At 47.8% G+C, this 23,285-nt stretch overlaps 1 long non-coding RNA gene across 1 annotated transcript in view; it reads left to right on the forward strand.

Annotated features, from left to right (window-relative positions):
• The first annotated feature begins 6,641 nt into the window (after positions 1-6,641).
• The window catches only part of LOC135058147 (uncharacterized), a 21,805-nt gene continuing 5,161 nt past the window's right edge, over positions 6,642-23,285 (forward strand). The window contains exons 1-2 of the long non-coding RNA XR_010244637.1: positions 6,642-7,030; positions 7,702-7,891. This is a non-coding gene — a long non-coding RNA (uncharacterized LOC135058147). The remainder of the gene's footprint in view (positions 7,031-7,701; positions 7,892-23,285) is intronic.

Below are 23,285 nucleotides of genomic sequence, written 5' to 3' on the forward strand. Positions count from 1 at the left end.
GAAAACAACACGGGCGGCAGATCCATAACTTCGGCAAGAAAGATGTGGAACTATGGTCGGAACTGACCTAGGGTTCGGCCGGCGCTGAGGAGAGCGGCACAGCGAAGAGATGGGCTAAGCGTCCCACCCCTCGTTCTGCCGGCTTTCGCGGCGGTTCAGGGCGCGCGGGGCATGGAAAATGCTTCGCTTTTAATAATGCACAATGCGACTTAGGCAGCCGCTGTCGTTTTCGTCACTCCTGTATCCGATGTGGGGGGGGGCCACGGGATTAAGGACTGTCCCAGTCCATGGGGTCGGAGGTGCGTCCGGTCCGCAGACCCGGCAGAGTCGCGCGCCCGCGGCCTCTGGCGTTGGCCACAGCCCCCACCCCAATTAGTCTTCGGGTACTCCTTCCCTGGCTGCGACGGTACCCGCGGCCGGCAGACGCCCATTTCCTACACTCGGGATTCGCGTCGGGCTTCCTTTTACCTATACATGGGCGGGTGGGCCCCGGGACGGGTACGAACCTGCGCTCGGCCAGGGAATTTCCGGAAGTGCTCCGCCAGAAGGTCGAGGCAGAGGTGGCGCTAGGTAGGATGGTTGGCCCTTTCCGGGAACCCCCCTTGCCAGACCTAGTATTGTCCCCCGTTGGCATAGTGCCCAAAAAGACCATGGGAAAATTTCGCCTTATCCAGCATCTGTCCTGCCCTCCGGATCAGTGTCGGGTTGTTTATCTATCCTTTGACTCAGCCATCGACACCATCCGGTCCTTTGGTCCTGGGGCAGTGATGTGTAAATTGGACATCCAGTCAGCGTTCCGCCTCCTCCCGCTGCACCCGTCCGCCTTTCGGTTTATGGGTTTTAAGCTGGACGATGGTTTTTACATCGATCGGTGCCTCCCTATGGGGTGTTCCATCTCTTGCGCCTACTTCGAGCGTTTCAGTTCTTTCCTCTACTGGTGTCTCCAGCAGGAGACGGGCGAACGGGGCATTTCGCACTACTTAGACGATTTCCTTTTTATCGGCCCTTCAGACTCGGATCGCTGCGTCCGCTTGCTGCAGGGGGCTCTCGCCCTCTTCGCGCACTTTGGTGTTCCGGTGGCACCTGAGAAGACGGAGGGTCCCTCCGCCTCCTTGGTTTACCTCGGGATTCAGATTGATACGGTCGGTGGCCTGTGCCGGCTCCCTGCGGACAAGGTGTTGCGTTTACACGATGGTATCCTATATGCGCTGGCGGCGGGCAAGCTCACGCTCAAACAGGCTCAATCCTTATTGGGCCTATTTAACTTTGCTTGCAAGGTGATACCCATGGGTAGAGTCTTCTGTAGAAAATTGGAACGGGCTACCGTGGGGGTTAGATGCCCACATCATTTTCTTCGATTGTCTCTTGAAATCCGAAGGGATTTGCGCATTTGGGACGAATTTCTTGTTCGTTTCAACGGCATCTGTATTTGGCAGGAGGCGGCTGTGTCTGGCCCAGCCCTGGAGCTTTTCACGGACGCCTCTGGCGCTTACGGGTTCGGAGCTTATTTTGCAGGCCGTTGGTGCGCGTGTCCCAGGCCTCGGGCCTGGCTTAGCGGGGGCCTTACGACAAACATGCTGTTGCTGGAAATATTTCCCATTCTAGTCGCTCTGGCATTGTGGTGCGCGGCCCTGCGGAACAAACAGGTTATCTTCTGGTGCGACAATTTGGGCGTGGTTATTGCCATAAACCGGCAAAAATCTACGTCCTTGCCGGTTCTGCGGGTCCTTGCACAGATAGTCTTGCTATGTTTGGTGAACAACATTACGTTGCGAGCAAAACATGTCCCTGGCGTGCGTAACGAAATTGCGGATGCCCTGTCGCGGGGCGATTGGCAGCGGTTTCGGCGCTTGGCTCCTGCAGCGCTACTCCATGGGGAATTATGTCCTGCTTATGTGTGGCAGGTCATCCACCCGGATTGGAGGAGTTAGCACACAGATCGTTGGCCCCTGCTACGTTTGCGGCCTATCGTGCCGCCTGGGAACGGTGGAGTCGCTTCCTCCTGGAGCGAGGCCAGAGTGGTAAGACCTCTCACATTTTACTCTTAGAATATATCTGGATGCTGTACTCCGACGGGATTTCGCGGGCGTCTGTTAACAGGATTCTGGCGGGTATATCATACTTTCTGCAGCTGCGGGGGGAAGCGGATTTTACGAAGTTCTTTTTCCTCCGGCGGGTGTTGAAAGGTTGGGCTCGGGCGTCCCCGCCCCTCCCAGATACTTGTCTGCCGATCACTGGTGCTTTGCTGCGGCGGATTTTGGGATCCCTCCGGAGTATTTGCTCCTCGGGATACGAAGTTCGCCTCTTCATGGCGGCCTTTACGATGGCCTTCCACGGCGCGTTCAGGGTGGGCGAGCTGGTGGCCGTCTCTCGGACTTCTGCCTCGCCCATGCTCGCGGCCCACGTCGTCATACGTCCCGACGGTTTGTGGTGCAGGATTCAGCGCTCCAAGACTGACGTAGCCGGCAGGGGGCAGTGGGTTCGAATGGGCCGGGCCAGTTCGCGGGGCATTTGTCCGGTTGCCGCGGCCCTGGCTTATTCGTCCCTTCGGCCTCCAACGCCCACCGGGTGGCTCGTCCATAGCGATGGTTCCCCGTTGACCAGATATCAATTCCGGTTGGTTTTGGGGCGTTGTATCTTGTACCTGGGTCTATCTCCGGCCGACTATGGGACTCACTCTTTCCGCATCGGCGCTGCTTCAGCAGCTGCTGCGGCGGGTTGGTCCGAAGTCGAAGTCCGGGCACTGGGTAGGTGGAGGTCTGGTGCAATCAGATGCTATATCAGGCCTTTTCCTCCCAGTGCACCCATTTGAGGACTAGCCGCTCGTCGCAACTGCATTTTGCGGTTGTGGGGGCCTTGAGGAATTTTTGTTTTATCGTTGGTTTTACTACGGCTTTTGCCGGCTAACAAAGTTTTGTTTTTGCCTCAAGTCAAATTGGGTGGCCCAACCCCCCCCCCCCCCCCTTTCCACTCCCCGTTAGGGACGCAGATAGGTTCCCCATTTAGCAATGCTATATTTTATGTAATTTATTAACCTTCATCACACCCTTCTTTTACAGGACGGCGGTTAGATCCGCACTTTATATGGTTTGTCGGCCATTCATACATCTATTGGCTGACCGTGTCGGCTCTGGCCTGCGACACAACCCGTTTTCCAGAGCTGCGGGCCGTGAGCTGGTTGGGGCGTAGAGGCCTCCGCTGGGACGGCCTGCGGGACTGGCTTAGGGCGGCAGTTGGCCGTTTTGGATATCCGCTGTTCTTGGTCCTACATCTCGGGGGCAATGATTTGGTACGCCGCACGGGCCTTGACATTCGCCTTGAGATCCGGCGCCAGCTGCTGGCACTTATGGCTGAGTGGCCGTTTTGCCTGATCCTCTGGTCGGAAATGGTCCCCCGGCGATCTTGGCGTGGAGCCTTTAACCCCGGGGCGATTGACCTGGTTCAGAGACGGGTCAATTCGGTTGTCTGTAGTGCTGTCCTCCAGCATGGTGGCCTGGTCGTGCCGCACAGTGGTATCTCTTTCCGGGATCCGACTCTATACCGGTCTGACGGGGTGCATTTGTCAAAAAAATGGGGTGACAATTCCTAGCGCTCTAAATGAACAGAAATATGGTGACAGCCTACAAATGACAAAAAAGATACCACCGTTCTTTCAAATACAGATTTCCAAAGATACAAATGTGTCAAATGCGAAATGGCGCTCCTTTCTGTTCAATTTGTTCCTCAAAAAGAAAAAGATAAATATATCATGGTGTAGTATATTTGAAACACTTCCACTTCTTATAACAAAAAGATGAAACGAGGCTATTTCCCAAAAGGTGATAGATCCCGAACACCCAGGTTGGTCACCTTATGGAAATATAATTACCTCTATCAGTCCCTCAAACCAATGAGGTATATACGAGTGGATTAAAATCACCCAGCAGAAAAAAGACCATACAGTTTTCCCAAGGAGTGAGTAGAAAGTGGAGGGAATCCCCTTATGGTGTTGTAATTACCTCTATGCACCCCTCAGATTAATGAGGTATATGCGTGTGGTTTATTCACCCAGCAGGGATGAATCTGAAGGGTTATTTAGGATAGTGGATAGATGATAATAAATCCGTTATGCCCATGTGGGTCACCTTATTGTAGTCTAATTACCTCTATATACCCCTCCAATCAATGAGGTATATGCGTATGGATATTTCACCAAGCGAGATCGGAACACAGGAGATTCTTAAAATCAAATTCTTTTATTAAAATCCTCCCAGTGAGCTTGTAAAAGAGAGGATACTCACATAGCATAATACTGTTTTTTAATATCCATTTTAAAAGACAGACAATAAAAAATTACATTTAAAAGGGGGAATCACTGATGAGTCAGAACGCCTACCAGATGTTAAAACACACAGTGCAGGAGATAGGAAAAAGCTGGAAGTCCTCTGCGAGTCCCGGTTACTCCATTTGGAAGTCCAGTTCTTTTCTCCAAAAGGTAGGTCCGTCTGAGTCCCAAACAGATAGTCCCCGCCGTCAGCTTTGTCGCCAGCTGGCATGGCGATCTTCTTGGATGACTTTATGCACGTCCTTCGGTCCCCTTCGGTAGTGGTTTAGGGGGGTTTGCATTAGTTAGTGTTTAGTCGTTCATTAGTGTCTAGTTAGTTTTGTCGGCTTTTAGCCCCTCCTCTAGTTAGTTGTTAGTTCGGTGGCGGCGGCAGGTTGGTAACCTGGCAGTTGGCCGGTTTATGAACGGTTACTTAATTTTTAACCATGACTTCAAGGTGAGAAGTTTGGGTGTGTTTTTATAAACATTTTTCTTAGTAGTTTGAATTAGTTTTCGGGCATCACTTTACCAAGTGGTGCCCATTAATTGGTAAAAACATATGTGGATGGCGGGGCCGGTGGCCCGAATTTTTACCTCATAGGGGCGGAGCGTACCTCCGTTCCTACAACTGTTGGTGGGCAGGGGTAGTGGCAGAAGGTCGACCCCTGTCCTTGGATTTTTGAATTTTTAATGTCCGGGATGGAGGCAGGAGGCCGATCCCGGAACATTGGGGGCAGAAGGCTCCCTCACACATATGTTTTTATTGCTTACTTTTTCTGTATTACAATGTTTTTTCACCCATGTTACTTTATTATGTTAACCGTTCTTCTCCCCGCCACCTTAGTTAGAGAGGGAAGTCTACATTTTAGTTTTAGCATTTAATAGGCCTTCCTCTCAGTCAGAAAATAAAAGCTGACCCCTTTCACGCCAATTACAGTTGTGGTGTCTTTATTTTATAGAATAAGTGTGCTTGAGTGGCGAGTGGATACATCTGGTGTGTGGGGTTTAAGACCGCGTAGGGAACATAATGTGACCACAGCGGCATAAACGCACCGTCCAGGGCCTCCGCAGCGCCGCTCGAGGCATCACCTGGCCTGTGAGGGGTTAATGTTTTTTGGCTGGGAGGAACTCAGAGAGTGGGCCGGGGGCCCATTGGCTGCAGCATGAGAGGGGGCTGGCCTGTCATGCATATATGCAGCTGGCAGGATACTTCCTGCCTCTCTTCAGCCTTTTCGTTACCCACCCTCCCTCCCTGGGGACTTGTTTTTCTGTTCTGCAGCTGTGTTCATTGTGTCGGCTTTGGGTGGCCGGTTTATGAACGGTTACTTAATTTTTAACCATGACTTCAAGGTGAGAAGTTTGGGTGTGTTTTTATAAACATTTTTCTTTGTCGTTTGAATTAGTTTTCGGGCATCACTTTACCAAGTGGTGCCCATTAATTGGTAAAAACATATGTGGATGGCGGGGCCGGTGGCCCGAATTTTTACCTCATAGGGGCGGAGCGTACCTCCGTCCCTACAACTGTTGGTGGGCAGGGGTAGTGGCAGAAGGTCGACCCCTGTCCTTGGATTTTTGAATTTTTAATGTCCGGGATGGAGGCAGGAGGCCGATCCCGGAACATTGGGGGCAGAAGGCTCCCTCACACATATGTTTTTATTGCTTACTTTTTCTGTATTACAATGTTTTTTCACCCATGTTACTTTATTATGTTAACCGTTCTTCTCCCCGCCACCTTAGTTAGAGAGGGAAGTCTACATTTTAGTTTTAGCATTTAATAGGCCTTCCTCTCAGTCAGAAAATAAAAGCTGACCCCTTTCACGCCAATTACAGTTGTGGTGTCTTTATTTTATAGAATAAGTGTGCTTGAGTGGCGAGTGGATGCATCTGGCGTGTGGGGTTTATAGTTTATATCAGATGTGGGTGAGCTGTAGAAGACCCTAGAAACTGTTCTGGACATACATGTACACATTACAATATTAATAATTAACCCTATAGCTGGTCTATAGCAGAGCACTCCTAACAGTGCATGTTTTACAGATCTAAATAGTGCATACATGTGCATTAATTATTGGCCGACACATTTTGAAAGATCCACTGGTGATCCTGTGCTACGGTGTAATACATCTTTAGAAGTAGTCTAGTATGGTTATAGTTTTAAAATAAATAGTTATTTACTATTTAGATGATCACATCATGTTTGTAAGTCTTTATATTATACTTTTAAGAAAGAATATAATTTCACATACCAAAAATGTTTGAAAAGAAATCAGCATATTTTATAATTTGCTAGTATCTTGTTGATTTTAAAATATAAAATTATTGTCTTAAACAGGTAATCAAGGTCCAGTCATTCCAGCCGGTCCTGGTGGCCCTGGTGGTCCTCCTGGTGGTCCTCCCGGTGGCCCTCCTGGTGGTCCTCCTGGTGGTCCTCCCGGTGGCCCTCCTGGTGGCCCTGATAGACCTCATGGTGCCCTTCCAGCACCATCTGGTAATGTCCATCCAGTTGCCAACAACAATGTAACAGGACTTCCCCCACATGTTTCTCTTGGCACCAGACCACCACCACCACCACCACCACCAAATAATGGAAACCCCCCTCCCAAAGCTGGTAATCCTCCACCTCATCCAGACAAACCTGAAGTCAATGTTGCCCAACCAGCAAAAGGAAACCTGGAAGCTACTGGCAAGCCACCAGTTAATGGTGCACTGCAAACTAAACCCATAAAGGTGAGAATTTAAAAATGAAGCTGGCCCAAATAATCCTATCACAAAACATATGAAAACACAATATAGTTAATAAGCAAAAGTGAAATACTGTATTTAGATATTTTCAAGACTACAAAGAGCTCCAGCAGGTTCTGATATTGAGTGGTGCATGGGTATACTTAGTTTGCATTCCTTGTGTAGAATATATGCACTAAGTGGTGTGTGACTATACCATCTTGGGGGTATATGGTTATCTCCCCAGCAAATTCCACCCCTGGATATTTGTACTGTGTCAGGTATAATTATACAGTAAACATATGTAACCAGAAGCCACAATATGCTCCCCAGGACACAAACACTATTAATTGTATATACAGTATTTAGTAACATCTATTTATATAGCACCAGCATATTGTATGGACTTCACAATAAATTAATCCAATTGTTATGCAGGATAACATGTTGATGTGTTAATACAAGTATAGTTTTTCTGAAGTTTTATAAAAAGTGTTTTTGCAATAAATACATGTTACTGTAAGCCTACAATAATTATTATTATTATTTTTTTTTGGGGGGGGGATGCTGTGGGTTACACAAATCTACTATGACATATCAACTAACACCGTATCAAAGAAAAATAGAATATAGATTGTTAAATTATACTGTATCTGTGTTATAATATTATATTTCAGTCTCTCACAGAGATAAACAGGCCCAAAAGACATGCTCCTGGTAAGAATGGTTCTGAAAGTCATCCCACAAGAGCATCACATCTAGAAGACCATACTCATGAGAGTAACGCAAGCCATCCTCCAAAACCATCCCACCCAGCAATAGGACAGAACCAAGGAAAGAAACATTCTGGTAGAAATTAAGACCATGGTAAGTTAACTGGCCTGAATGTTTTGGCATATATTCTAAGTAGAGACATATTTAGGTTAGACCACAGGAGATCCGGCAAAATACTGGTTTAGGCCCCTATTGGTCTTGTTAATCTATTTATCCCATGGTATTCTACTGTATCTTTTCACCATACCACTTTGGTTGATTTTCATATTGCCAGAGAACTCCCATCTTACCACCCCAAGCCCACTCACCCCTTTAGTAAACTATTTGCCCCCTCCACTGTATCACATTGCCTTCCCCTTATATAATATTCAGTCACAACACATAAACACATTGCTACCATACATACTGTACCTACTTTTTGACTCAAATGTATAGGCTTTCTGCTCCCACTGAAATGCATTGTCTGTTGAATTTAACTGGAAATATCACTCATTTTACTGGTTTAAGTCACTGTCAACTGTCTAAAGCCAGTAAAATTGTTTCTGGAGATTTCATGAAGATTTTGCAAATCAGCCTTTTCTGGAATCCCCCAACTCTATTCACACAATGTAGAAATCAGTAATTTCTGTGATTGCAAGTTGTACATATTTTGTTAAAATGTTTGCAAAATATGTATATTTACTTGTGATGAGCGGGTTCGGTTCCTCGGAAACCGAACCCCCCCGAACTTCACCCATTTTACACGGGTCCGAGCCAGACTCGGATCCTCCGCCTTGCTCGGCTAACCCGAGCGCGCCCGAACGTCAACATCCCGCTGTTGGATTCTCGCGAGATTCGGATTCTATATAAGCAGCCGCGCGTCGCCGCCATTTTCACTCGTGCATTGGAAATGTTAGGGAGAGGACGTGGCTGGTGTCCTCTCCGTTTATTGTTGAACTTGATTGTGCTTTATTGCTTAATTGTGGGGAGGACTGGGGAGTAGCTGTATAATATAGGAGGAGTACAGTGCAGAGTTTTGCTGATCAGTAACCACCAGTTTTATCCGTTCTCTGCCTGAAAAAAACGCTCCTTATCTGTGCTCAGTGTGCTGCATATATCTGTGCTCAGTGCTCACACTGCTTAATTGTGGGGACTGGGGAGCAGCTATATTATATAGGAGGAGTACAGTGCAGAGTTTTGCTGACAGTGACCACCAGTATACGTTGTCTGCCTGAAAAAAACGCTCCTTATCTGTGCTCAGTGTGCTGCATATATCTGTGCTCACACTGCTTAATTGTGGGGACTGGGGAGCAGCTGTATTATATAGGAGGAGTACAGTGCAGAGTTTTGCTGACAGTGACCACCAGTATACGTTGTCTGCCTGAAAAACACTCCATATCTGTGCTCAGTGTGCTGCATATATCTGTGTTCACACTGCTTTATTGTGGGCACTGGGAACCACCAGTATATTATATAGGAGGAGTTTAGTGCAGAGTTTTGCTGACCAGTGACCACCAGTATACGTTGTCTGCCTGAAAAACACTCCATATCTGTGCTGCATTGTAGTATATAGTAGGAGTACAGTGCATAATTTTGCTGACCACCAGTATATAATGTATAGGAGTACGGTACAGAAGGCCACTGCTGTACCTACCTCTGTGTCGTCAAGTATACTATCCATCCATACCTGTGGTGCATTTCAGTATTGCACAGTTTGCTGACCACCAGTATATAATATATATAGCAGTACGGTACAGTAGGCCACTGTTATACCTACCTCTGTGTCGTCAAGTATACTATCCATCCACACCTGTGGTGCATTTCAGTTTTGCACAGTTTGCTGACCACCAGTATATAATATATATAGCAGTACGGTACAGTAGGCCACTGCTGTACCTACCTCTGTGTCGTCAAGTATACTATCCATCCATACCTGTGGTGCATTTCAGTTTTGCACAGTTTGCTGACCACCAGTATATAATATATATAGCAGTACGGTACAGTAGGCCACTGCTGTACCTATCTCTGTGTCGTCAAGTATACTATCCATCCATACCTGTGGTGTATTTAAGTTTTGCACAGTTTGCTGACCACCAGTATATAATATATATAGCAGTACGGTACAGTAGGCCACTGCTGTACCTACCACTGTGTCGTCAAGTATGCTATCCATCCATACCTGTGGTGCATTTCAGTTTTGCACAGTTTGCTGACCACCAGTATATAATATATATAGAAGTACGGTACAGTAGGCCACTGCTGTACCTACCTCTGTGTCGTCAAGTATACTATCCATCCATACCTGTGGTGCATTTCAGTTTTGCACAGTTTGCTGACCACCAGTATATAATATATATAGCAGTACGGTACAGTAGGCCACTGCTATACCTACCTCTGTGTCGTCAAGTATACTATCCATCCATACCTGTGGTGCATTTCAGTTTTGCACAGTTTGCTGACTACCAGTATATAATATATATAGCAGTACGGTACAGTAGGCCACTGCTCTACCTACCTCTGTGTCGTCAAGTATACTATCCATCCATACCTGTGGTGCATTTCAGTTTTGCACAGTTTGCTGACCACCAGTATATAATATATAAAGCAGTACGGTACAGTAGGCCACTGCTGTACCTACCTCTGTGTCGTCAAGTATACTATCCATCCATACCTGTGGTGCATTTCAGTTTTGCACAGTTTGCTGACCACCAGTATATAATATATATAGCAGTACGGTACAGTAGGCCACTGCTCTACCTACCTCTGTGTCGTCAAGTATACTATCCATCCATACCTGTGGTGCATTTCAGTTTTGCACAGTTTGCTGACCACCAGTATATAATATATATAGCAGTACGGTACAGTAGGCCACTGCTCTACCTACCTCTGTGTCGTCAAGTATACTATCCATCCATACCTGTGCTGCATTTCAGTTTTGCACAGTTTGCTGACCACCAGTATATAATATATATAGCAGTACGGTACAGTAGGCCACTGCTCTACCTACCTCTGTGTCGTCAAGTATACTATCCATCCATACCTGTGGTGCATTTCAGTTTTGCACAGTTTGCTGACCACCAGTATATAATATATATAGCAGTACGGTACAGTAGGCCACTGCTGTACCTACCTCTGTGTCGTCAAGTATACTATCCATCCATACCTGTGGTGCATTTCAGTTGTGCGCAGTATATATAGTAGTAGGCCATTGCTATTGATACTGGCATATAATTCCACACATTAAAAAATGGAGAACAAAAATGTGAAGGTTAAAATAGGGAAAGATCAAGATTTACTTCCACCTCGTGCTGAAGCTGCTGCCACTAGTCATGGCCGAGACGATGAAATGCCATCAACGTCGTCTGCCAAAGCCGATGCCCAATGACATAGTAGAGAGCATGTAAAATCCAAAAAAACAAAAGTTCAGTAAAATGACCCAAAAATCTAAATTGAAAGCGTCTGATGAGAAGCGTAAACTTGCCAGTATGCCATTTATGACACGGAGTTGCAAGGAACGGCTGAGGCCCTGGCCTATGTTCATGGCTAGTGGTTCAGATTCACATGAGGATGGAAGCACTCATCCTCTTGCTAGAAAAATGAAAAGACTTAAGCTGGCAAAAGCAAGCAAAGAACTGTGCGTTCTTCTAAATCACAAATCCCCAAGGAGAGTCCAATTGTGTCGGTTGCGATGCCTGACCTTCCCAACACTGGACGGAAAGAGCTTGCGCCTTCCACCATTTGCACGTTCCCTGCAAGTGCTGGAAGGAGCACCCGCAGTCCAGTTCCTGATAGTCAAATTGAAGATGTCACTGTTAAAGTACACCAGGATGAGGATATGGGTGTTGCTGGCACTGGGGAGGAAATTGACAAGGAGGATTCTGATGGTGTGGTGGTTTGTTTAAGTCAGGCACCCGGGGAGACACCTGTTGTCCGTGGGACGAATATGGCCATTGACATGCCTGGTCAAAATACAAAAAAAATCAGCTCTTCGGTGTGGAATTATTTTAACACAAATGCGGACAACAGGTGTCAAGCCGTGTGTTGCCTTTGTCAAGCTGTAATAAGTAGGGGTAAGGACGTTAACCACCTCGGAACATCCTCCCTTATACGTCACCTGCACCGCATTCATCAGAAGTCAGTGACAAGTTCAAAAACTTTGAGTGACAGCGGAAGGAGTCCACTGACAACTAAATCCCTTCCTCTTGTAACCAAGCTCCTGCAAACCACACCACCAACTCCCTCAGTGTCAATTTCCTCCTTACACAGGAAAGCCAATAGTCCTGCAGGTCATGTCACTGGCAAGTCTGACGAGTCCTCTCCTGCCTTGGATTCCTCCGATGCATCCTTGAGTGTAACGCCTACTGCTGCTGGCGCTGCTGTTGTTGCTGCTGGGAGTCGATCGTCATCCCAGAGGGGAAGTCGGAAGACCACTTGTACTACTTCCAGTAAGCAATTGACTGTACAACAGTCCTTTGCGAGGAAGATGAAATATCACAGCAGTCATCCTGCTGCAAAGCAGATAACTCAGGCCTTGGCAGCCTGGGCGGTGAGAAACGTGGTTCCGGTATCCACCGTTAATTCAGAGGCAACTAGAGACTTGATTGAGGTACTGTGTCCCCAGTACCAAATACCATCTAGGTTCCATTTCTCTAGGCAGGCGATACCGAAAATGTACACAGACCTCAGAAAAAGAGTCACCAGTGTCCTAAAAAATTCAGTTGTACCCAATGTCCACTTAACCACGGACATGTGGACAAGTGGAGCAGGGCAGACTCAGGACTATATGACTGTGACAGCCCACTGGGTAGATGTATTGCCTCCCGCAGCAAGAACAGCAGCGGCGGCACCAGTAGCAGCATCTCGCAAACGCCAACTCGTTCCTAGGCAGGCTACGCTTTGTATCACCGCTTTCCAGAAGAGGCACACAGCTGACAACCTCTTACGGAAACTGAGGAAGATCATCGCAGAATGGCTCACCCCAATTGGATTCTCCTGGGGATTTGTGACATCGGACGCCAGTAATATTGTGCGTGCATTACATCTGGGCAAATTGCAGCACGTCCCATGTTTTGCACATACATTGAATTTGGTGGTGCAGAATTATTTAAAAAACGACAGGGGCGTGCAAGAGATGCTGTCGGTGGCCCGAAGAATTGCGGGCCACTTTCGGCATTCAGCCACCGCGTGCCGAAGACTGGAGCACCACCAAACATTCCTTATCCTGCTCTGCCATCATCTGAAGCAAGAGGTGGTAACGAGATGGAATTCAACCCTCTATATGCTTCAGAGTATGGAGGAGCAGCAAAAGGCCATTCAAGCCTATACATCTGCCTATGATATAGGCAAAGGAGGGGGAATGCACCTGACTCAAGCGCAGTGGAGAATGATTTCAACGTTGTGCAAGGTTCTGCAACCCTTTGAACTTGCCACACGTGAAGTCAGTTCAGACACTGCCAGCTTGAGTCAGGTCATTCCCCTCATCAGGCTTTTGCAGAAGAAGATGGAGACATTGAAGGAGGAGCTGAAACACAGCGATTCCGCTAGGCATGTGGGACTTGTGGATGGAGCCCTTAATTCGCTTAACCAGGATTCATGAGTGGTCAATCTGTTGAAATCAGAGCACTACATTTTGGCCACCGTGCTCGTTCCTAGATTTAAAACCTACGTTGTATCTCTCTTTCCGGCAGACACAAGTCTGCAGAGGTTCAAAGACCTGCTGGTGAGAAAATTGTCAAGTCAAGCGGAACGTGACCCGTCAACATCTCCTCCTTCACATTCTCCCGCAACTGGGGGTGCGAGGAAAAGGCTAAGAATTCCGAGCCCACCCGCTGGCGGTGATGCAGGGCAGTCTGGAGCGAGTGCTGACATCTGGTCTGGACTTAAGGACCTGCCAACGATTACTGACATGTCGTATACTGTCACTGCATATGATTCTCTCACCATTGAAAGAATGGTGGAGGATTATATGAGTGACCACATCCAAATAGGCACGTCAGACAGTCCGTACGTATACTGGCAGGAAAAAGAGGCAATTTGGAGGCCCTTGCACAAACTGGCTTTATTCTACCTAAGTTGCCCTCCCTCCAGTGTGTACTCCGAAAGAGTGTTTAGTGCAGCCGCTCACCTTGTCAGCAATCGGCGTACGAGGTTACTTCCAGAAAATGTGGAGAAGATGATGTTCATCAAAATGAATTATAATCAATTCCTCCGTGGAGACATTCACCAGCAGCAATTGCCTCCACAAAGTACACAGGGACCTGAGATGGTGGATTCCAGTGGGGACGAATTAATAATCTGTGAGGAGGGGGATGTACACAGTGAAAGGGGTGAGGAATCGGAGGATGATGATGAGGTGGACATCTTGCCTCTGTAGAGCCAGTTTGTGCAAGGAGAGATTGATTGCTTCTTTTTTGGTGGGGGCCCAAACCAACCAGTCATTTCAGTCACAGTCGTGTGGCAGACCCTGTCGCTGAAATGATGGGTTCGTTAAAGTGTGCATGTCCTGTTTATACAACATAAGGGTGGGTGGGAGGGCCCAAGGACAATTCCATCTTGCACCTCTTTTTTCTTTCAATTTTCTTTGCATCATGTGCTGTTTGGGGACAATTTTTTTGAAGTGCCATCCTGCCTGACACTGCAGTGCCACTCCTAGATGGGCCAGGTGTTTGTGTCGGCCACTTGTGTCGCTTAGCTTAGTCACACAGCGACCTTGGTGTGCCTCTTTTTTTCTTTGCATCATGTGCGGTTTGGGGACTATTTTTTGGAAGTGCCATCCTGTCTGACACTGCAGTGCCACTCCTAGATGAGCCAGGTGTTTGTGTCGGCCACTTGTGTCGCTTAGCTTAGTCACACAGCAACCTTGGTGTGCCTCATTTTTTTCTTTGCATCATGTGCGGTTTGAGAACTATTTTTTGGAAGTGCCATCCTGTCTGACACTGCAGTGCCACTCCTAGATGGGCCAGGTGTTTGTGTCGGCCACTTGTGTCGCTTAGCTTAGCCATCCAGCTACCTTGTTGCAAATTTTAGGACTAAAAATAATATTGTGAGGTGTGAGGTGTTCAGAATAGACTGGAAATGAGTGGAAATTCTGGTTATTGAGGTTAATAATACTATGGGATCAAAATGACCCCCAAATTCTATGATTTAAGCTGTTTTTTAGGGTTTTTTGAAAAAAACACCCGAATCCAAAACACACCCGAATCCGACAAAAAATTTTCGGTGAGGTTTTGCCAAAACGCGTCCGAATCCAAAACACGGCCGCGGAACCGAATCCAAAACCAAAACACAAAACCCGAAAAATGTCTGGTGCACATCACTAATATTTACATCATTATTGGCCTTTAGTAGACTAGGTGAATTGTAAATTGCTATGCAGATTAGTAAAAACAGGAGATTCCATTCCTCAATTAGTCCCCCGGGTAATTATGTATGTACAGTAAGTAAAAAACAGAACAGCAAATGTAGCCATGCTCATCTTTGCTGCAATGCAACATGCTGCGACACGGCTTACTGCATCGCATGCTGGTCTACGACTATTCGCAGCCAACGATTGCTCCAATACTGTATATCCTCATAGAATTAATGGAGTGATTGCCAGCTGCGATTAGTAACAGACCAGCGCCATGCAGCATGCGACATCTCAGCAAGATGAGGTACTCCAAACAGTGGCAGCACTTGTGAGTGGTAGGCCCAGGTGCAAAAATATACTTTGGGCCCCATCCACTGACCTACCCCATGTACACACCAGTGGGTGACAGGGAGAGGCAGAGGATAACAGGTTGAAGCAGTAGGTGGCAGAGAGAGGCACAGAGTGATATGGAGAGGTGACAGGGAGAGGGTGACAAGAGTACAGTCACACAGCCTCATGCCCTATCCCAAGACGGACACCAAGATCACTATCGAGAATGTGCCATGGCCATCTTATTTGTTTGCTGTATAAGACTGTGTAGTGACATGGGGAAAGACAGTCTCCTATTTAGCTCCTATGAGTGACTTGGTTAACACCCGCCATAAATCTGTTCCAGCATCCCTACATAGCTACTCGTTTGCAGGATACACTCACCATTTGAGGTTCTGTATGAAACCTGAATCCGCTCCATCACAAGTGTACATGTAACCAGGGGCGGATTAGCCCACCAGGGCACCATGACAGATTCCGTTGGGCTGGTCCCACATTCCCCTCAGCCAGGCTATTTCACACTCAGGTTGGGCTGGATCACACTGCTTCCAGTACTTGCGGTTAATTGGACCGCAATCCGGAAGTTAGGCTAGCGGGCACTTCCAGGTGTCGCTAGCTGTGAAAAGTGGTGAAGCTGTTCTACCAACAGGGGGACCTGGAGCAAGCTAACCAGCCCAGCAGCATCCTCTCCCTGGCCCCGGCCAAAGGTCTCTTCAATGAGCCCAGCCTGGGAGCAGCTGCATAGCGATGGTCGGAGCCGGGTTCACTATACCCACAGAGAGGTTATTTTTAATTACTTTATTTGCATTATCATGATGGTGTAAGGGTGTCCCCGGTAACAGTGTATGGTTTGGGGACTGAACAGGAGCAGGATGTACTTTGTCCTCAGGATGCCAGCTGATCAGGCAGCACTCACAGCCAGCCCTGGGCAATCTCTTAAGCAAAGTCCTTCAGCCCTATAGCTGCCCAATGTCTGTCTGTACATGATGATGGGACTATTTATGTAATGCGGTGGCTGCGTATGTAATGCAGTGGCTACGTATGTAATTCAGTGGGTACATATGTAATGCAGTGGCTACATATGTAATGCAGTGGCTACGTATGTAGGGGGTCATTCCGAGTTGTTCGTTCGTTATATTTTTCTCGCAACGGAGCGATTAGTCGCCAATGCGCATGCGCAATGTCCGCAGTGCGACTGCGCCAAGTAAATTTGCTATGCAGTTAGGTATTTTACTCACGGCATTACAAGGTTTTTTCTTCGTTCTGGTGATCGTAATGTGATCGACAGGAAGTGGGTGTTTCTGGGCGGAAACTGGCCGTTTTATGGGTGTGTGCGAAAAAACGCTACCGTTTCTGGGAAAAACGCGGGAGTGGCTGGAGAAACGGAGGAGTGTCTGGCCGTACGCTGGGAGTGTTTGTGACGTCAAGCCAGGAACGTAACTGACTGAACTGATCGCAGTTGCCGAGTAAGTGTGGAGCTACTCAGAAACTGCTAAGAAGTGTCTATTCGCAATTTTGCTAATCTTTCGTTCGCAATTTTGATAAGCTAAGATTCACTCCCAGTAGGCGGCGGCTTAGCGTGTGCAAAGCTGCTAAAAGCAGCTTGCGAGCGAACAACTCGGAATGAGGGCCGTAATGCGGTGGCTACGTATGTAATGTGGTGATATTTGTGTAATGAGGTGCTTTTTGTATAATGCGGTGCTATATGTGTAGTGCTGTGCTATATGTGTAATGTGGTGCTATACGTGTAGGGCGGTGCTATACGTGTAATGTGGTGCTATACGTGTAATGTGGTGCTATTTGTGTAATGTGGTGCTATACGTGTAATGTGGTGCTATTTGTGTAATGCAGCGCTATACGTGTAGTGCGGTGCTATACGTAATAATGTGGTGGCCATGTATGTAATGTGGTGGCTATGTATGTAATGCAGTGGCTACATATGTAATGCAGTGGCTACGTATGTAATGCGGTGGCTACGTATGTAATGTGGTGGCTACGTATGTAATGTCGTGATATTTGTGTAATGAGGTGCTTTTTGTATAATGCAGTGCTATAGGTGTAGTGCTGTGCTATATGTGTAATGTGGTGCTATACGTGTAGTGCGGTGCTATACGTAATAATGTGGTGGCCATGTACGTAATGTGGTGGCTATGTATGTAATCAGGGGTGAATTGGCCACTGGGGCAGATTCTGATGCGCTGGTCGCCTGTGTCTGTGTTTCACTACTTGTGTGTGCTCCCCTGTGCTGTATGTAGTATGTGCTCCCCCTACTTGTACTTTGAAACATATAATGTTAATAAAAAGGGGTTTGTAGAATGAAAAATCAATAACATCAGAAGTACATTAAAGGCATGACTGCAGTGTCAGTAGACACTGAAAGTGGGCATATCAGTCCTTGTATATTCAGACGTATGGATGTATATCAGGGAAGGGCATTGTAGCAGCATATGCATAAACTCGTAAAGCAAAGGAGGCCCCAACTTTGTCTATCTCAGAATCAGGACCTCTGAGGAGTGACCACGTCCTCTTGACAGACCCCTCCCCCTCAACAGACTCCGCCCCCATTAGGGCTGCTTCCATAAATTTCCCGGACTGGAGTTTCGATACCAATCCTTCCCTGCATGTAACAGTGGGTATATCGGTACCTGCTATCTATCAATGGGATGCGGTCAGGATGCCGCCGGACGGAATCCCGGCGGTCGAAATACCGACGCCGGAATCCCGACCGCCACAATCCCGACATATTCTCCCTCCGTGGGTGTCCACGACACCCATAGAGGGAGAATATAATAGTGTGCCGAGCGTAGCGAGGCACCGTGCCCGCAGCGTGGCGAGCGAAGCGAGCCCGCAAGGGGCTGCGTTCCGCTCACCACCCCTGTCGGGATTGTGTGGTCGGGATTCCGGCGTCGGTATTTCGACCGCCGGGATTCCGACCGGCGGCATTTAGTACTGATCCCCTATCAATAAGACAACACCACTGGTTAAGTACCTGGGCTGTTTATAGTTTGAGTCATCCGCTGGTGTGTGCCCAGGGCCGGTGCAAGGTTCTTAGACACCCTAGGCAAATCTAAACAATACCGCCCCCGCTCCCCCCAATACCCTCCACACAGCCACTCGCATTTTAGTGACCGCCAGACAATATGGAGAGCATTTTAGTAACCTCCAAACTATACGGAGAGCATTTTAGTGACCGCCAGACAATACGGAGAACAATTAGTGACCGCCAGACAATATGGAGAGCATTTTAGTGACTGCCAGACAATAAAGAAAGCTGTTAAGTAAACACCAGACAAAACTGAGAGCATTACTGTGACCGCCATACAATATTGATATCATTTTAGTGACTGCCCCACAATACTGAATATATACGAAAATGGACAGAATTCTCAGAGTGAGGTGCTATCGATAAAACATCCCTGGATTGTGACAGTAGGGGTAATGCCCTATATGCCATTAGTGATCCTAAATATATAACATGGTGATGACATGGATTAGTTGGCCACTGGTTACTACTGCTTTGGCCTCATGAACACTAATCTCGCTTGCAATAATTAATCTCACAAAAGATAGTGCGCGCTACCTGGGGTACACAAGAACCGCTAGACCAGAGCTGGACTTTGGGGGGGCTTGGGCACTTAAGACGGGTGGACCCTCTCCCTCATGTCAGCACCACATCGCTGGCTGTGGCTGCTGTGTCTCCAACCCCCTGTGTAGGTGTATATATATATATATATATATATATATATATGTGTGTGTGTGTGTGTGTGTGTGTGAGCGCAATAAAGCAAGTCCAGTGATCACGCTGAGCCGAAAAAGAAGTGGGTCCCAGAGTCCCCTCACTTTTAAAAATTGGGGTCCAACCTGTCCTTTTCTGGGTCCCATCGTAATGAAGGTTCTTAATAATCTTATTAATTATTCAAATATGCAAACACAGACTTGATTTGGACACTACAAAAGTGTTGCAAGGGGGAGGAGGGGGCTGGAAACGCTGCTGGGCTGTGTACCAAACAGGACACTCTGCACCAGAGCTGTAACTAGACATTTTGGCGCCTTCGGCACAAAGTGAATTGGTGCTCCCCCTCAGTGCGCGGCGAAGGCGCGCAGCCAAAAATTTGGGGCATGGCTTCATGGGGAACGGGCGTGGCCACATAATATTGCCAATTCACATTACACCACACAGTAGTGCCGCTTATACACATTGTACCAGGTAGAACCTCTTATACACACTGCGCCAGGTAGAGCACGTTATACATATTGTGCCAGATAGAGCACGTTCTACACTTTGCGCCAGGTAGAACACTTATACACATTGCGCCAGGCAGAGTACATTATACACATTGCGCCAGGCAGAGTACATTATACACATTGCACCAGATAGAGCACGTTATACACACTGCGCCAGGTAGAACACTTATACACATTGCACCAGGCAGAGTACATTATACACATTGCACCAGGTAGAGCACGTTATACACATTGCGCCAGGCAGAGCACATTATACACACTGCGCCAGGCAGAGCACATTATACACAGTGCGCTAGGCAGAGCACGTTATACACATTGCGCCAGGCAGAGCACTTTATACACATTGCACCAGGTAAAGCACGTTATACACACTGCACCAGGTAAAGCACATTATACAGATTGCACTAGGTAGAGCACGTTATACAATTTGCGTCAGGTAGAGCACTTACACATTGCAGCCACCACCTCAGACCCCCAGTCGCCACCCCTCCCCAGATGCCGTGGTAACCACCCACAGCAGGCATAGCCACCACCAACTTCACTCACTGGCCCCGCACTCTCACCATGTGTCCGGAGCAGAGCTGAGGAGAGGAGTGCAGTCAGTCAGCTGCTGCGCTGTAAGGAGCTACAGTTTTCACTGCAGCAGCTTCATGAAACCTCCATGGCTACCCCATGCCGCGATCCCTGACTGAAGCCCCGAGTGCAGCACTGCGGCTGCATCTGAAGAAATAAACCATCGGCGCGGCAGCAGCATAGATCGGCCTGGCGGGGGGTAGGTACTCAGAGCACACACACCCCACTTTCCCTGCGTGCGCCAGTGACCCCAGCCACCTGCTGTCCCGCCACCTACCGCTGGCATCTTCCCAAGTCATGATCCCTATAGCGCGTATTTGCGAACACTGACGTCACTCACAATACTGTATACAGTGGCCACAGTGCCTTCCACAAGAAATTGAATAAACAGTACTCTGATGAAGGATTAAAGATACGAAAGGTTAGTACTGTATGGTGGTCAGTACAGTGTCTTTCATTTTCTATAAAAAGCCCGGCGAGTGCCGCCTCCATACTCGTGTGTGTGTGTGTGTGTGTGTGTGTTGTGACAAGAACACTGGGATAGTGTTTGAGGGCAGGTATATTTGTCCCAGGTTCTTGTCTTACATGTTTTAGAAAATGTTAACTTCTAGGAAAAATGCTTTTTGTTTTGTCTGAACCTTTTCAGTTTGCTGTAAAAGCTGGGTAAAGGCTCTGAGAGAGAGAGATAAGGCGAGTTCTAGACATTGGGCCCAGTTCGGGTCTTTGGCCTCACAGAGGGCTAATCAGGGTTTCAGCTGTGCAAGAGTGTTATAGTGCTTCTAACCTGATTAGTATGGGCAGACTGCCTGGGAAGGCTGCAGGATCTGTGTGTGAGAGACACACTTTCTGATGCAAGTAAGCTATACAGTATGTACTGAAGAACTCTGTGTTTTGTTTAGTGACAGTTAGGAATATCTTATGTTTAGTTAGTGCCGGACAGGCAAGGTATTTTTATTTTGGGGTTTGTTTTATTTTCTGTTTCAATAAAACTGGCCGGGGTCAGTTGTACCAGAAACTGGACTTGTGTTGTTCCTCAGCTGCTGCGTGCGGCCATATTCCCCAGGAAAAGGCGCCTTGCACCCCTACAGTGTTACAACTTGGTGGAGAATGCGAGCACACCGTTCTGCGCATAAGTGAAAGCAGCAGCTTTGTGAGGCCTGCAGAAAACGGTGGTTTATGCAGATACAGCCCAGTGTGAAGTTACTGAGACTCACCCCTGAGGGTTTGATATATGTCCTGGGTGAAAGCAGCTACAAAGCCGCCTGAAAAATCTGTCGACATGGAGGATCTGCTTAAAGCCTTGCTGCAAGCTACAGCGGCTCAGCAGGAGGCCAACCGACAGCAGCAGGTGGCAATGGAGGAAAATAGGAGACAACAGCAGGTGGCAATGGAGGAAAATAGGAGACAACAGCAGGTGGCAATGGAGGAAAATTGGAGACTACAGCAGGAGGCCAACAGACAGCAGCAGGTGGCAATGGAGGAAAATAAGAGACAACAGCAGGCAGTTGTTGATGAACTTTACAGGCAACAGCGTCAGGATAGAGAGGCCTTAGCAGAAGTGGTGCAGAGACTTGCAGCTCGGGTTGGAGATGTGGCCGTCAGTGCTCCAACTAGCTCTAGTTCTATACGGGCCAGTCACTTCCTGCAGAAAATGACAGAGGCTGATGATGGGGAGGCCTATCTGACCACGTTTGAAAGGACTGCCGAGCGTGAGAACTGGCCGAAAGCACAGTGGGCCAGTCTGCTGGCACCTTTCCTGTCAGGTGAGCCCCAAAAAGCTTACTTTGATTTAAGCCCTGCTGAGGCTCGGGACTATGATAAACTAAAGACTGAGATCCTGACCCGCCTGGGAGTCACGCTGTCAGTACGAGCACAACGGGTGCACCGTTGGCTGTACGCCATGGAGAAGCCTCCGCGCTCCCAGATGCACGACCTTATTCAGCTAACAAAAAAATGGCTACAGCCAGAGACATTAACTGGTCCCCAGATGGTGAAAAGAGTCGTCATGGACCGCTACTTGAGATCTTTGCCCATGGTCCTGCGCAAGTGGGTGAGCCATGGAAACCCGGGTACTGCTGACCAATTAGTGGACATGGTAGAGAGGTATTTGGCAGCAGAGGAACTACTGATGACCACCCAGCAACCCATAGATCCTCGACAGCGCCCTTCAGTAAAGACTGGTAAGACTGTTCCGTGGGAAAACGTTGCTGGGCGGTTAAGAGAACGCAAGGCTGGAGAGACTGTAAACACTGGCCCTGGAAACAGGCCAATGGGGCTAGAACGGTCTATGCTGCCCAAACGGGTTGATAATCGTGTGATTAAATGTTTTAGGTGTGGTATGCCAGGTCATGTTATTGCCAATTGCCCAGTCACGCAAGAACCCATGCAATGTGATGCTGCCTTTGAATGTCGCAGAATGTCTTTCTTTGCTAGGTTAGCCTGTACTGTGGTACCTTCACCTGAGCTGGAAAAACAAATGTGTGATGTGTTCTTAGAGGGTAACCGGGTAGAGGCCTTGCTAGATTCAGGAAGTTTAGTTACCCTCGTGAAAGCTGGGTTAGTGAACCCCTTAAAGGTCCAGCAAATACCTATTGGGGTAACTTGCATACATGGGGATACCCAACATTATGCCACTGCTGAGGTGAATATAGAAACTTGTTGTGGGTCAGCAATAGTTAAAGTGGGACTGGTCCCTACCTTGGTGCATGAGGCCATAATAGGGAGGGATTTTCCTCATTTTTGGAAACTGTGGGAATCACGGTTATCTACAGATGTGAGAAGTAAAAAGCCAGTTGATAATACCGGTGATTTTATGGATGTACGTGGGTCTTCGGAACTTTCTGGCCCTTTGCCTTTTGCTAGTTTGGCTGGGGAAGTGACAGATGGGGAGTCCAGTGAGGACCCTCTTGCTGGGAACAGAGACATAGTAGTTAGAACTGAAAGCGTGCCTGACCTGGAGGTAAAGAAGGATCTGTTTGCGTCTGAACAGTTAAAGGATCCTACCTTAATAAA

The sequence above is a fragment of the Pseudophryne corroboree genome, chromosome 3 (genome assembly GCF_028390025.1).
Source record: "Pseudophryne corroboree isolate aPseCor3 chromosome 3, aPseCor3.hap2, whole genome shotgun sequence".
NCBI lineage: Eukaryota > Metazoa > Chordata > Amphibia > Anura > Myobatrachidae > Pseudophryne > Pseudophryne corroboree.